Consider the following 14,387-nt stretch of genomic DNA (forward strand, 5'->3'; position numbering starts at 1 on the left):
GCACGCGACCTACCGTTTTGCAGGAAGTAAGAAATTATATACTTTGATATATGATTACAACAAAAGTAGAATTTTGTAATTTTGTTGGCATACATCGTTGAATAGGTGAACACTATGACCAATAATGTGAACCAAAATTGGACAGAATGCTTTTTTCATTTCAGTGCGACTTTAATGTATCAGGCTTACATAATTTAAAAAAGTCAACATGTTTCGACCTTGTCAGTCTTCATCAGGACATGTTGTGCACTCAAACAAATTACCCCTTAAATACTCACTCACTACTGTGAGTTTGGTTAGATTAACATCTAAGTGTGCTTTCAAACCTAAAACTTGAGCCTGTACCTAAACTGAATGTCTCTAGTTGGCTGCATGGACCCAAAGCCCCAGCGCTTGATGTCAATATGCGGGATCTCCTCATCTGGATTCTTTAACTCAAAGTCAAAGTACGTGAGCATGAGGAAAACAAGCTGCTTCAGCTCATTGGTGGCGAAGAAACGACCAGGGCACATGCTGATTCCAGCCCCCCACGGCATGTTGTAGTACTTCAGCTTCTTCCCGCCCTTGTAGAAATCATTTTTCTTGCCCCCGTCTGGTGTGAGAAAACGGTCATATTTGAACGTGAGCGGATCGGGGTGGATGTCTGGGTCCACCTGAACGGCGGTGTAGGGGAAGAGGGCCACCCTGTCGCCCCCCCTGAGGTGGTACTCTTGTCCGTCGGCCATCTTGAGGCTCATGTCCTGGAGCACGGCCCTGGTGAGGACGGGGGCGGCGGTCAAACGCCATGTCTCCTCCACGGCACTGTCCATGGCGGGCATCTACTGCAGCATGTCCCGGGTCAGGTCGACGAGCGGCCCACCAGGCCTCACTTCCTGCCCGGCCTCCTTCAGCACATCTTCCACCTCCGCCCGGACCGCCCTCATGGTGTCGGGGTGCTTCATGAGATAGAGGAGCAGCCAGAAGGCTGACGGCCCCGTGTTACCCTGGGACGCCCACAGAAGCAGGAACATGTACCTGTCTTGCATGAACTCCTGCATGCCGTGCTCCTCCCTAATCTCCTGCTGATCGCGCACCCAGCCGCTGACGTTGTCTTTGGTGCTGATCTTCTGGACCGACAGCGTGTTCCAGAACAGCCTCTTCAGACGTTCCACCTCCATCTTCTCCGACGGCAGCAGCACCCCGTAGGCCAGCTTGGATCTGTGACGAATGTGAAATAAAAGCCCCCCAGCAGCACTGTGAAAATATCCCCATGTTTCCTTTTCATTCTCTCCAGGAACTTTGCAGTATCCCCGAAACTCCAGGACATGGCCCAGCCAAGGAATGGGTCCCTTATCTAAGGGGGGTTCCCCGGGCCCCTCTGACGGAAGGTCCCCAGGAGATAGAGTCCTCCAAGGAGGAAGGCTAGCAGAGCAAGCAGGAATGGCAGCAGAAAGCCCATCGTCCTCTCCTGTGCTACTCGCAGAGCTAATCTGTTCTCCAGCTCATATTCCTTTGTATTAGTCAAACACTGTGCTCCTCCCCCTTGCACAACAGATACCTGAGTACTCCAGACACTACGTTCTTTAACAAGTTGTTGTCTTCAAGACCCTGCCATGGCCCTATCTCTAGCACAGCTGATGCCAACTTTTCTGCACTGAAATCGATACATTTCAGTGCGCAACACCATGAACAATGAAAGACTGACTGATATCGGGGTGTTAAGTGCAGTGTTGCCAGCTCCTCTGTAAGGGAAGTAGCTGTTGGTTCTCCCAAAAGAAGCTAGAAGTAGTAATCAATTAATTTGCATAATATGCCATTCTGAAAGATGCAAAATGGATAGAAAAGGCTGATCAGGCAGTTTACAAACTAACCATTTAGTCCAGGGGCCTATCCAGATTCGGTACCACCTAAAGTGACCAAATAATATCGGTATTTTGTCTTCCTACATGTGTGTAGTTTATATTTTGGTATGATACACGGCTTATCTACTGTAGTAGCTTAATGCTGGACCAAATACATTTTCTCAGCACCCCAGTACCCCACTTACAGTACAATAGGCACTAGCACTAAATGTTAAACATTAACTCCATCCATATGTTAAAAACGTACTTTATGGAACACTCAATGTATTTATTTACGAATATCAATGTTTAATCCAGTGGAATAAGGAGAAATGTGAACAGTACAGTAGCCAAAACACACTAACAGAAGCCCTATGAGGAATGTAACAAACTGGACCCACTGGTCCAAGCAGCAGTGGGAGGAGTTAAGGTTAGATATAATAAGTAATGATCATTAGATAAGCTATAATATAGTGATAAGCAGTTCCTCATACCTAAAATGTCTTCATATCTTAAATATGTCATGAGACATTCCTAAACCCAAAGGAATGAAGCAGAAGTCAATTAAGGTCACAACAGGTGATCATCAGATTAAAAAGGACATGGAGAGGCAGGTGTTTCCATCTTCAGAAGTGTTCGTTTGAAAGTGAACCCACAGATAGATACAGTATCTCCAACATAATAAAGAGAACAGGTGAATAGAGTTAAAATGATTAATCAGGCCTAGGTCTGTGTTTCAGAAGGACATCTTCACTCTTCATAGTGTTTATAATCTGATCATCTGCATCCTCTGCTTGCAGTTTGAGGTCTCCTAGCTGAGCTCTGTGCAACACCGCCACTATGTGGTTGACTGCTATCATTGCATGTTGATGAAGGTCTTCGGGTGGCCAGTTAAATAGTGTTACAGAAACATGACAATAACTAGAATAGCGCTCAGAGAGCACAGACCTCTGCCTGTGATGCATTTCGTCAGCATGTACAGTTCTTTTTTAGTTGAGCAGTTCTATATGGCCTACTTGAAAATGCATGTTGCAGATGAAATATTGATCACCTTGATGAAGCTGAATCTGTTGTAGTTGATCAGGGGGATCAACGGAAGGAACAGCTCCATCCTACATGCATCAGGCACGACATGCCTCATACCTCATAACTGAGGGTTGCCAGGTTGGAGGGGGGCTCCTCCTCTACAGCTGGCACCGTGGAAAATCCATCCTGCACAGTGTCTGGCCTGAACTGCTCCGAAAGGACATCATCTGTGGCCTCCACTGGCTGTATAGGAAAAAAAACTGTTATCACAGACTACATTTCCCATCTCCCATTGGGGTTATCAGAACTGTTGTGATGAGACTGATTCATGATGATAATGACAATGATGCCAGATTAACTGAACTTCTTCTACATTATCAATATTTCGGTAATGATATTGGTGGACTAATGCTGTTGTGTAATTGACCAATGTTGCATACTGTACGTCATTGCTGAATACGTACAGCCTACAGCTACAGGACCTAATGGAAATGTAAACACCAGCAAGCGAGACAACAGACACATGGGGGTATTCCAGGACATCCAAAAACTCTGAGTCTAACCCTGAAGTCTGACTGCATTCTAACTCCTAGCGACTTGCGAGGGACGATAACACTGCGGCATGAACCGGATCTAGTTTTGGAGTAGAGTGAAAACCAACCACTGAAAAGACATGACTGTAATGTAATGGAGGCCACTGCGGTCGATCGACGCGGTCACGGCTCTTCTCTGTCCTGGCCGCGCAGTGGTGGAACGAACTGCCCACTGATGTCAGGACAGCAGAGTCGCTGCCCATCTTTCGTCGCAGTGTCAAAACTCCTCTTCAAGAAGTACTACAACAATCCTCCCTTCTTAGCACGTATTGTATTTTATTCTATTATATTGTATTGTACTGTATTTTAGATTGCTATTCTTGCACTTTGCCTTCAGCACTAGATTATGCTCTTAGTCACTTGTTTTAGAAAGAAGATGCACTTGTGACTTCTGGCTAGTAGTAGTACATTGGCTTTTCCTACGTTAAATGCAATTATTGTTAGTCGCTTTGTATAGAAGTGTCTGCTAAATGACTGTAATGTAATGTACAGTAACAGTGAAACCAGCGAACAGAGAAACCAGATTCTCCCTCGAAGACAGCCTGGTGATGCAAGGTTAGGTGGAACAAACTGACCACTGACGTCAGGACAGCAGAGTCGCTGCCCATCTTTCGCCACTGGCTCAAAACTGTACCAGCAGAACCACACCAGTGGTACCAGTCTGTACTGTACCAGCAGACCCAGACCACTGGTACCAGCAGCTGGACCGAAGAGATGCCTGAGCAGAGCCTCCTGGTAGAGCAAGCCTCCTGGTTCCAGAGACGTGTGCTCTCTGCTAATCCCCATCCTCTGAGGAGCCTCTACACACCACGTCTCTCCTCTGACTGTCTACACACACACCGCGTCTCTCCTCTGTCTCTACACACACACCATGTCTCTCCTCTGTCTTTCTCTTTCTACACACACACATCACGTCTCTCCTCTGTCTCTACACACATCACGTCTCTCCTCTGTCTCTACACACACACCACGTCTCTCCTCTGTATGTCTACACCATGGATGTATTAATAGAACTGGATACAGCCACTCCATTCACTGACCGCTATCAACAATGAAGCCCTATTGAACCGCGGCATCTTGGCAAATTTGTAGTCATTTGACTATTTCCGGTGACTTTTGTACTTGCGCAGTTGAGCTTTTCTGTCCGACGCGCATCCACGAAAAAGTTCACCTTTATGTGAAATGTAGACGCATGTTCTCGGCTCTCCCCGCTTTGATTTAGCAATGAAAACCGGCTTGCATATTAACCTGTTTTTGTCAAATATATCCATTGGAGAAATTATTTTTTCATCCAGGCATCTTAGTTTTAACAGGTTAAATATAACTGAACATGTTTTGTTTGCTAGTAGATGGTATTCAATCCGTTCGCGATAACGTTATTGCAGCCAGGCTAAATTCCTCCAGGGAGCCAGTGACCGGCGAGTTGAAGAGCTTCACTCCCCGCCAGCAGGAGCTTTGGCCGCTGCTACTGCATCTCGGATAACCCGCTGAGTTCGTGGCTGATATTTCACTCGCCCTTGATCAATCCCAATACCGATCCATGGTAATAATAAATCAATCGTTCAGATCAGATCGGCAGTGCTGCATGCATGTTACAACATCATTGTTAGCTTTATTAACATAACCATAGCCTACAGTACAGACAGGTCAGCTGTACATTAGACTATATGCCATCGTCTTTTGTATGTTAAACCTTCTGTAATAAACAGCTTTTTATGTCGCTCAAATCCTGTGTTGGAGAGATTCATTTGGAATACACCAGAAGAAGGGACACTGGACTGTGTGGTATTGTGTGAGATCTGGGGCCGTCTTTTATTGTAATCAAAACACAACGCAGAGCTTAATAAGGACAATAATAAAAGACAACGAAAGTCAACAAAGGTCTATGAACACCAACCAGCCACCTGCATGACTCTCCCTGGGAGCAATGGAAGAGGCATGCAGAGACACTGAGGTGGGGTCAGTCCAGGGTTGGATACTGAGGTGGGGTCAGTCCAGGGTTGGATACTGAGGAGGGGTCAGTCCAGGGTTGGATACTGAGGGGGGGTCAGTCCAGGGTTGGATCCTGAGGAGGGGTCAGTCCAGGGTTGGATCCTGAGGAGGGGTCAGTCCAGGGTTGGATACTGAGGGGGGGTCAGTCCAGGGTTGGATACTGAGGGGGGGTCAGTCCAGGGTTGGATACTGAGGCAGGAACACAAATGAACACACTCTACAGTACCTCTCTCAGGTTATACAATGTTTATTAAAAAGGCTAATGAAAAAAAAAAAAACATTCTTAAAAGTTAGAGTTTAAAATACCATCCAACCAACGCCAACAGTCACCAACAAATACATTTCCATCCCAGTTTGTATTCCATGTGTGGAGCGCATCCCCTGCTTTTAAAATAATCTCAAATCCAAAAAGATACTCTACTTATACCAATCTCTAATTGCAATCTGCACTGCTGTGATAACAATATTATAGCCTACCATTACTACTGTTCATCTGATAATTTATTCATGTATATTGTAAGAGATGAATGGTTGTAAACCATGAACTCAACCAGGTATATTGGAATTAATTTAAACAGTTCCCTATGCAATCACCATTTCATCTACTTCATGTTGCAGTACTTTTTGGTTTTATTCTTTCATGTTTTTAAAGCAATTGACTTTTACCGAGAGGACAAAATCAAATCCATTCATTCACCCAACTTCCTGAACAGCATTCCATAGGCCTATAGGATAAGGCCTGTCGTATTATTCAGTTCACCAAGGACCTTCCTCATGTTCCTCTTTTCATTTTCTCCAGTAATCCAAACTCCATATCCAATTTCTATTTAGATTTTTTATCACTGACTACGCTTACATGCACTCAATATTCGGTTTATTGTCCATATTCCAGTTATTGAAACATTAGGAATAAGGAGTTTACATGCGCAAGCAAAAAGGAATATTCCTGTATGGTAATTGTAATCATTCGTTATATTCCGAATTTAAACCAGCGACGCACGGAGACGTCATCGCAATGAAAGTTTTTCGGCGCGTTTCTTCTTCCTGTTTAGCCAATCTCCCCAGACAGCAAAGAATGGAAACGATAGCAATATGTTTGTGGTGCGCTATAGTGCTTGCTCTCATCCAGCAACACCACTTCACACTCCTCCTCATTCACTTCCTTACTGAAAGGAAAAAACGAGAGGAAATGTTAAACGCCGGTGCTGTGGCTCTCTTTCATATGCCACTCGTTCACACCAGAGCCCCCCGGGCCCTTTGGATGAAGATTCGCAGCTAGGATTGGTGGGAAATACATAAATACAATCACAGAACAGGAGAGAACATAACAAGCAGAAATACAATCAAAACAGCAGCAACAAATAGAATAGTCAGTACAAAACTAGTTTGTTTAGACATAACAGAATTGATTTTGCAGAATAAAATAAACTGTAGGCCTACCTATGAAATATACTATAGACTTGTGTTGTATTGCATTTTGAGAATGGCTAACGTTAGTTCAGCAATCTAGAACCAAGATTCCTTGCGAATAAAACATGCGCAGAGCACAAATTCATGTTCCTTTTGGTGGGAATAAACCGATAAGCGTATACATGACTCAATATTCGGTTTGGAAAAGGAATAAACCAGGGGACTTATTCGTTTTTTTAATATTCGGAATATGCCCATATTCCGTTTATTCAAACGGTTTATTGATGTTTACATGGCCATTGTCAATATTCCGTTTAAGCAAGGTTTATTGAGTGCATGTTAACACACTCATTGGTTCACCTGAATAAACCAATTGCTTGTAGAGTGATTACAGATCTGACTTCAGAATATTATTCCATATTAAACTGTACAACATATGTCAGGGGTTCTTTTGCAAAAGCAAACATCTGCTTTTACTGGCCTATTAGGTACCCTAAATCATGTTTGCTCATATCTGTGGTGCGGTTTAAAATAGTAGGCTTATTCATCTCGATGGTGATGTTTTAGAACGACACCATGCGGGACAGATAGTTGGCATATTCGTAAAAACATATTACGTCATAATATGGGAGCTATATCGTGAGGGAATGGATGAAGGACTTAAAACAAACTGATTGTACACAATGATTGTGAAGATTTTAAGGTTTAACAAGAAAACTTTTTGCTAGTTACTTTTCTTTTAACAAGATAATTGAGGTGTCTCCTCTTGTGTAGGTTATGATTTGAAATGTCTTCTTTTTGGGTGGAACCTGCAAACATGGAATACAGTTAAATTCCTCCTACGATATTATCTGCTTGTCTGATTAACTATAGTATACAGTAAGATACTATGTAGCTCAAACTCGTAAATCATCTGTTTGATTGTTATAAGGTGAAGTGAATACAGCGTTACAGTGTAGCCCTATTCCTATAGTTTTTTTCCAAAGGCCTCAAGATCTGCCTATTACCCAAAAACGCATCGCCGGATTTCAAGCACCGAAACGTGGCCCTGGACGTATCGATCTGCCTCCGGGTTCGAGCCTCATTTTGGCCTCGGTATTGTAATTGCTAGGCGCTAAGGCAGGCGAAAACTCAGAAAAACGCAGTAGTGTAATCCAGGCCTAAGGCTATAGCTATGGCTTCTCTCCTGTATGAACATGCTGGTGTGTCTTTAAGCTTCTTGACCGAGTGAAGTTCTTTCCACACAGGTCACAGTGGTATGGCTTCTCTCCTGTATGAACACGCTGGTGTATCTTTAACTCTCCTGACGTAGTGAAGTTCTTTCCACACTGCTCACAGTGGTATGGTTTCTCTCCTGTATGAACACGCTGGTGTTTCTTTAACTCTCCTGACGTAGTGAAGTTCTTTCCACACTGGTCACAGTGGTATGGCTTCTCTCCTGTATGAACACGCTGGTGTATCTTTAAGTCTCCTGACGTAGTGAAGTTCTTTCCACACTGGTCACAGTGGTATGGCTTCTCTCCTGTATGAACACGCTGGTGTGTCTTTAAGTGTGTTGACCGAGTGAAATTTTTTCCACACTGGTGACAGTGGTATGACTTCTCTCCCGTATGAACACGCTGGTGAGTCTTTAAGTTTCCTGACTGAGTGAAGTTCTTTCCACACTGGTCACAGTGGTATGGCTTCTCTCCGGTGTGAACACGCTGGTGTGTCTTTAACTCTCCTGACGTAGTGAAGTTCTTCTCACACTGGACACAGTGGTATGGCTTCTCTCCTGTATGAACACGCTGGTGTATCTTTAACTCTCCTGACGTAGTGAAGTTCTTCCCACACTGGTCACAGTGGTATGGCTTCTCTCCTGTATGAACACGCTGGTGTGTCTTTAAATTTTCTGATGTAGTGAAGTTCTTTCCACACTGGTCACAGTGGTATGGCTTCTCTCCTGTATGAACACGCTGGTGTGTCTTTAAATTTCCTGACGCAGTGAAGTTCTTCCCACACTGGTCACAGTGGTATGGCTTCTCTCCTGTATGAACACGCTGGTGTGTGTTTAATTTTTCTGATGTAGTGAAGTTCTTTCCACACTGGTCACAGTGGTATGGCTTCTCTCCTGTATGAACACGCTGGTGTGTCTTTAACTCTCCTGACGTAGTGAAGTTCTTTCCACACTGGTGACAGTGGTATAACTTCTCTCCCGTATGAACACGCTGGTATGTCTTTAAATTTTCTGACGTAGTGAAGTTCTTTCCACACTGGTCACAGTGGTATGACTTCTCTCCCGTATGAACACGCTGGTATGTCTTTAAATTTTCTGACGTAGTGAAGTTCTTTCCACACTGGTCACAGTGGTATGGCTTCTCTCCTGTATGAACACGCTGGTGTGTCTTTAACTCTCCTGACGTAGTGAAGTTCTTTCCACACTGGTGACAGTGGTATAACTTCTCTCCCGTATGAACACGCTGGTGTGTCTTTAAGTTTCCTGACTCAGTGAAGTTCTTTCCACACTGGTCACAGTGGTATGGCTTCTCTCCTCTATGAACACGCTGGTGTGTCTTTAAATTTTCTGACCTAGTGGAGTTCTTTCCACACTGGTCACAGTGGTATGGCTTCTCTCCTGTATGAATACGCTGGTGTTTCTTTAAATGTTCTGACGTAGTGAAGTTCTTCCCACACTGTTCACAGTGGTACGGTCTTGGCTTGTCTGTGTCTCTCTGTCTCTGGGCGGGAGCTGGGGTGAGGGGGGTGTTGGAGGTGGTGATAGGGAGTGATTGAGAGGAGGAGGAGGAGAGAATCTCTGGTCTGATCTGTCTGCTCGAGAGACGAAAGAGAGAGACGTAGAGGTTGTCATGGCTCCTCTTGAGGTGCTTGTTGAGGTAGATCTGGGAGGTGTAGGTGAATGGGCACACAGAGCAGGAGAACACCTGAGTCTGGGACAAGTCTGACATCACTCCTGGGAGAGTGAAAGAGAAAGAGACAAACATTAAAAAGGATTCTCACACCTGTATTACAAGTGCAAATACTGTATAGAGTGTTTATACGTATGTAACTAGTGGGGGGCGAAACACGACGACAACTTCAGATTGAGGACAGGAGAGAGAAAGATATGCAAGAGGTTCCTCTGGCTGAGCTCGAGTGAAGGAGAGCGACAGAGGAGAGAGAGGAGTGAGAAAAAGAAAAGAGGAGAAAGGAGAGAAAACAAGCATGAATACATTGAAGCCCACGGCAATAGCTACCTTAGATAGCTAGAGTAAGCTAGCACTCCTAAAGATAAGTCAAGCTACCATGTTCCATGGCAACTAACAGCATTCCATTTTGTTCTGAGCAAGTGTGCCTGCCTAATATTGGCAATTTGCGTGCCTCACAACAGCGATTTGCACAGGCACCATTGCAGTTCATGACATAATGCCCTCTGTATCGTTGCATCCATGAGTGTCCTGAATTTCACGCTGTATGCCCATGTCTTGCCTGCTGGCTGGCACCATGGGAAAAAGACAGAGGAGAGGAAGGACGGTAGAGGAGAGCTACTTGGACAGCGGTTATTATTATGACCAGCAGACCTCTTGTTCTTTCAGCTTTAAGGAAAGAGGTGGATGAGACAGAGGGAAGAAGAGTTGAGGACAGATACCTCTAGCGGTGCTCTTTTCTTCCCAGACGTAGTTGAAGGAGATGCTCTTGTATCTGTACTCCTGTCCGTACCAGACCAGCAGCTCCTCCCCGACAGCCAGCAGCCGCGAAACAGGATCCCTCCACGGTACTGAAACGCTACCAGGTTCGGCTCTTCCTCAGTACGGGCACAGTTCACATTCCTGGGGGAGAGTGGGGGGTGGTTTCATAAAGAACAAACAGGTGAGGGAGGGAGAGACGGGAGGAAGGAAGGATGAAGGAAGAGAGGGAGGGAGAAAAAGTGGGTGAGATGTAGGGACTGACTGTATGGAGGGAGGAAGGGAGGGAGGGAAACTTTCAAGACTGGAGAGATGGTTTATTTTGAGTGAGAGCAGCAGAATAGATTCTGGAAATATGAGAAATGAGCATGCGTTCATATTTCTTAACCTGATTGTAATGCCTAATTATTCTACAGTTTACACATGCAAAGATGGGTCCATCCCTGACTAACAATATAGCGTGAGCGCAGCCAAATAGATTCTGGAAATCTGAGAAATGAGCATGTGTTCATATTTCTTCACCTGGGGCCTCATTTATCATTGAGGTACGCCTTCTTTTACACGGTCTTTTTCGCGAGTTCAGGCGTACGCCATTTTCCCCCCCCACATTGCGATTTATCAAGCCGTAAGGGCGAAAATTTAGTCGCCTTTCTCCGCGCTTTTGTAGGACACCTCTCAAGTTGTCGTACCGATTTACACGGTGTTCTACGCCCTTCTTGAACACAGGGGGAACTGGCGACGCAGGTGGTGCGTCGGTGAATTACTATGTTTGACGGAGAGAATAAGAGCGACAGTTCATGAACGCACAATCATGTAGGCTACTAGGCCAATTCAGCCCAAACATATATCGCAATGCAAGATTAGACGTGTCCTCTAACCGGCTCATTCATGGTTCGATATGGATTTGTTCCCCAAACTGTACCTATGCGCTGTCCCAAACCCTTCCGCGCTATATGTCACACACTTAATGCAGGCACTCCATCAAACGCAAATCATTGACCAATTAGATTGTCATTAATATGTGATCATGTGGACCTGTTTGCTGTTTGGTAAGCATATAAATGACAGTCCTCCTGTGCGTAATGCGAGCCTAAATGAATCCGGCGCTACTCGGCCTACTGGCCGAGATAGAACTCAAAAGAGGTGACGGCGATGGCGACTGCACCCACATAAGGGCACCATCAGTGAATGAATACGTCTATGTGAATCGCAAAAATGTGCACACTATAAATACCCAAATCATATGTGACGCCGACATGCTCATCACAAGTGTAGTGGCACGGTGGCCTGGCTCCACGCATGACTCATTCATCCTGGCGCACAGCAGGGTAGGGCTAGACTGGAGGCAGGCGCTGCGCGTGACGGCTGGCTTGGTGTGTGCATAGCCAAGATACATATTCTTTGTCTTTTTTACTTTAATCTTTATTAGCATTTTCCATCCATACAACGACAATACCATAAAAAATAAAAACTTACAATAACAGCTTATGGGTACTTCCATCCATGCAGCTTTTTTTTCTTACTCAAATATGACAATGTTAATACTAGTGGTATCATCACACTTCCTGCTATAATCCATCCATTTTTCCCATCTCCCTTCAAACTTTCCTTCCTGCATCCTCAATGCATAAATAAATCTCATAAATCTCCTCCACAACACCCACCACTGCTCCTTGGTTGGGGGTTCCACCTTATACCAAGCCCTCATTATTGTCTTTTTACTAGCAACCAATAGTAATTTCACTAGGTATCTGTCCCCTCCTTGTACATCATTCTGTTATGTTTGCCAAGATGTATATTCAAAGCTGATAAGAATGAGAACCAGTCAAGACCCCACCACAAAATGAGGACCCAAGCCCTCAGCCCCCTCCCCGTCATGAGGTTTACCAGCGGGGCCAAAGGGCCCACACTGAGGTCATGCGCCAGCTATGAAGACACAAACAAGTAAGGTTCACATTTCTACCATTTTATTGTCTGTTGGTGGGTGACTGTGTGAGGTGTGTGAGTGCGTTTGTGAGTGAATGTGTGAGGTCCGTGAGTGTGGTAGTGAGTGACTGTGTGAGGTCCTTGAGTGTGGTAGTGAGTGACTGTGTGAGGTCCGTGAGTGTGGTAGTGAGTGACTGTGTGAGGTCCTTGAGTGTGGTAGTGAGTGACTGTGTGAGGTCCGTGAGTGTGGTAGTGAGTGACAGTGTGAGGTCCGTGACAGCATGTGTGAGGGAATGAAGTGCAGTGAGGATGTCCTGTTGGCTCTGGTGGTGTAGTGTGGTGACCTCCACCAACTGCTGCACAACTGCCCCACAACTGCCCCAATCCCTTCTGCCATTTCCCTCTGGGCCTCTAGGGTCATGAGCCTCCAGCACAGCGTCTGATAGGAAGCCCAGCCCTCAGGGAACCTTGAGGCAGGGACGCTGGCAGCCGGAGGTGGAGGCGTGGGCGGTGGAGACGGAGACGGAGGCGCTGGAGATGGCACTGGAGGTGGAGGCCGGCGCGCTGGAGGCACTGGAGGTCATGGCGCTGGAGGTGGAGGCTGCAACCGGCGGGGGCACGACCGTCAGGTCAAGGACCACTGCAGACTCCCCCTCCTCTGAGTCCCACCCCACGTCAGAGTCTGGAGAAACAATTTCAGTCATTTTCTTTGAGTTTGTCTGTTAACTTGATTATGCATTAAACATTTCATTGTGTAGCCATATTCAATTGATATGTTTTTCTGTTGGCAGCCAAATAAATGCTTAAGTGTGATTTACCGGGTGATTTAGATGAGTCTTAATAATGTGGTCTAACATTATGAAGTGGTCATCTGTGTTATCGTTCCCTGTTTTTGGTCCTGAATCAATCATAGCCTACCACAGAATGTGTGGAATGTTTGTTTTCCTCACAGCCACATAATACAGCATGTCCGTGTAGCCTACGCCACATACAGGATGCACAAAACGTACAGTAGGCTACTAAACTGTAGGAGCAATCAGACAAATGTAGGCTCGTACAAATAGCTTACCTTCCGAAGATGATTTTCTTTCCTCGCGTGGACCTCACCAGCAAGCACATGCACCTCCGTCTCCGAAAAGTTTCTCTTCTTTCCGCATTTTCCATAAACGTCTTTGTCTGTCCTAATGCTCCACGCTATATTATGTCGGTTCCTTCCGGGGTATCCACGTTGTGCCCTGTCATAGTTTTGACCATATATGGTTCAATTTGGGCGTGGAGAGGGCGGAACACGGGGCGCGTGCGCGTACGCTCTCTTCTCCGCCAGTCTTGGATTTCGGAGCGTACGACATTTTTGATAGATCCGAAAAGCGTGTAAATATTCTCGTCGTACGCTACATTTCGCATTTTCCGCGTTTTCGTCGTACGCCCTCTTTTACACCAGAATTTACACGCTCTTTGATAAATGAGGCCCCTGGCTGGTCAGATGAAGAGATGTAAACAAAATGAAGAAACAGTAACAGCTACAAATAAATACATATATAAGTTTTTAAAAATCATGTCACAGGACAATGCCTGAGTATGTACTGTACATGTATTAGCATATTTATTCTGCATCCCCCCTGGGCTTGAACTCTTGTTGAGTTACCTGCCATGTGAGAAGCCATAGATGGTTTCATACTGACTTAAGCAATCACAAGGGCTGCATGTAACTGTCACAGGTGCATTGAGGTTTCAGCAGTTTGCACAAAACCAAAGACCAAACAATAAAACCACGGTATACACTCGACAAGTGAAGAAGAAAAGACAGAGCTTATAAACTTACAGACTTACAAGATGGCACCGGAAACACCAGGGACTATGCACAGCTACAGCAAATGGAACAGACAAAGAACAAGATGGGAGCTACTGTACATGTAGGCTAGAAATACTGTACACATACTAATGAGGCAGATGGAAAC

At 45.2% G+C, this 14,387-nt stretch overlaps 1 pseudogene across 1 annotated transcript; it reads right to left on the reverse strand.

The window, feature by feature from the left end:
• Window positions 1-326: 326 nt before the first annotated feature.
• Window positions 327-4,047, reverse strand: LOC311316720 (7-alpha-hydroxycholest-4-en-3-one 12-alpha-hydroxylase-like; annotated as a pseudogene). The gene is made up of 2 exons: window positions 4,022-4,047; window positions 327-1,197 (listed from the first exon to the last, which is right to left on the reverse strand). The product of its transcript is annotated as a 7-alpha-hydroxycholest-4-en-3-one 12-alpha-hydroxylase-like (transcript).
• Window positions 4,048-14,387: the final 10,340 nt, after the last annotated feature.

The sequence above is a fragment of the Borostomias antarcticus genome, assembly GCF_949987555.1.
Source record: "Borostomias antarcticus genome assembly, chromosome: 1".
In the NCBI taxonomy this organism is placed as follows: Eukaryota; Metazoa; Chordata; class Actinopteri; order Stomiiformes; family Stomiidae; genus Borostomias; species Borostomias antarcticus.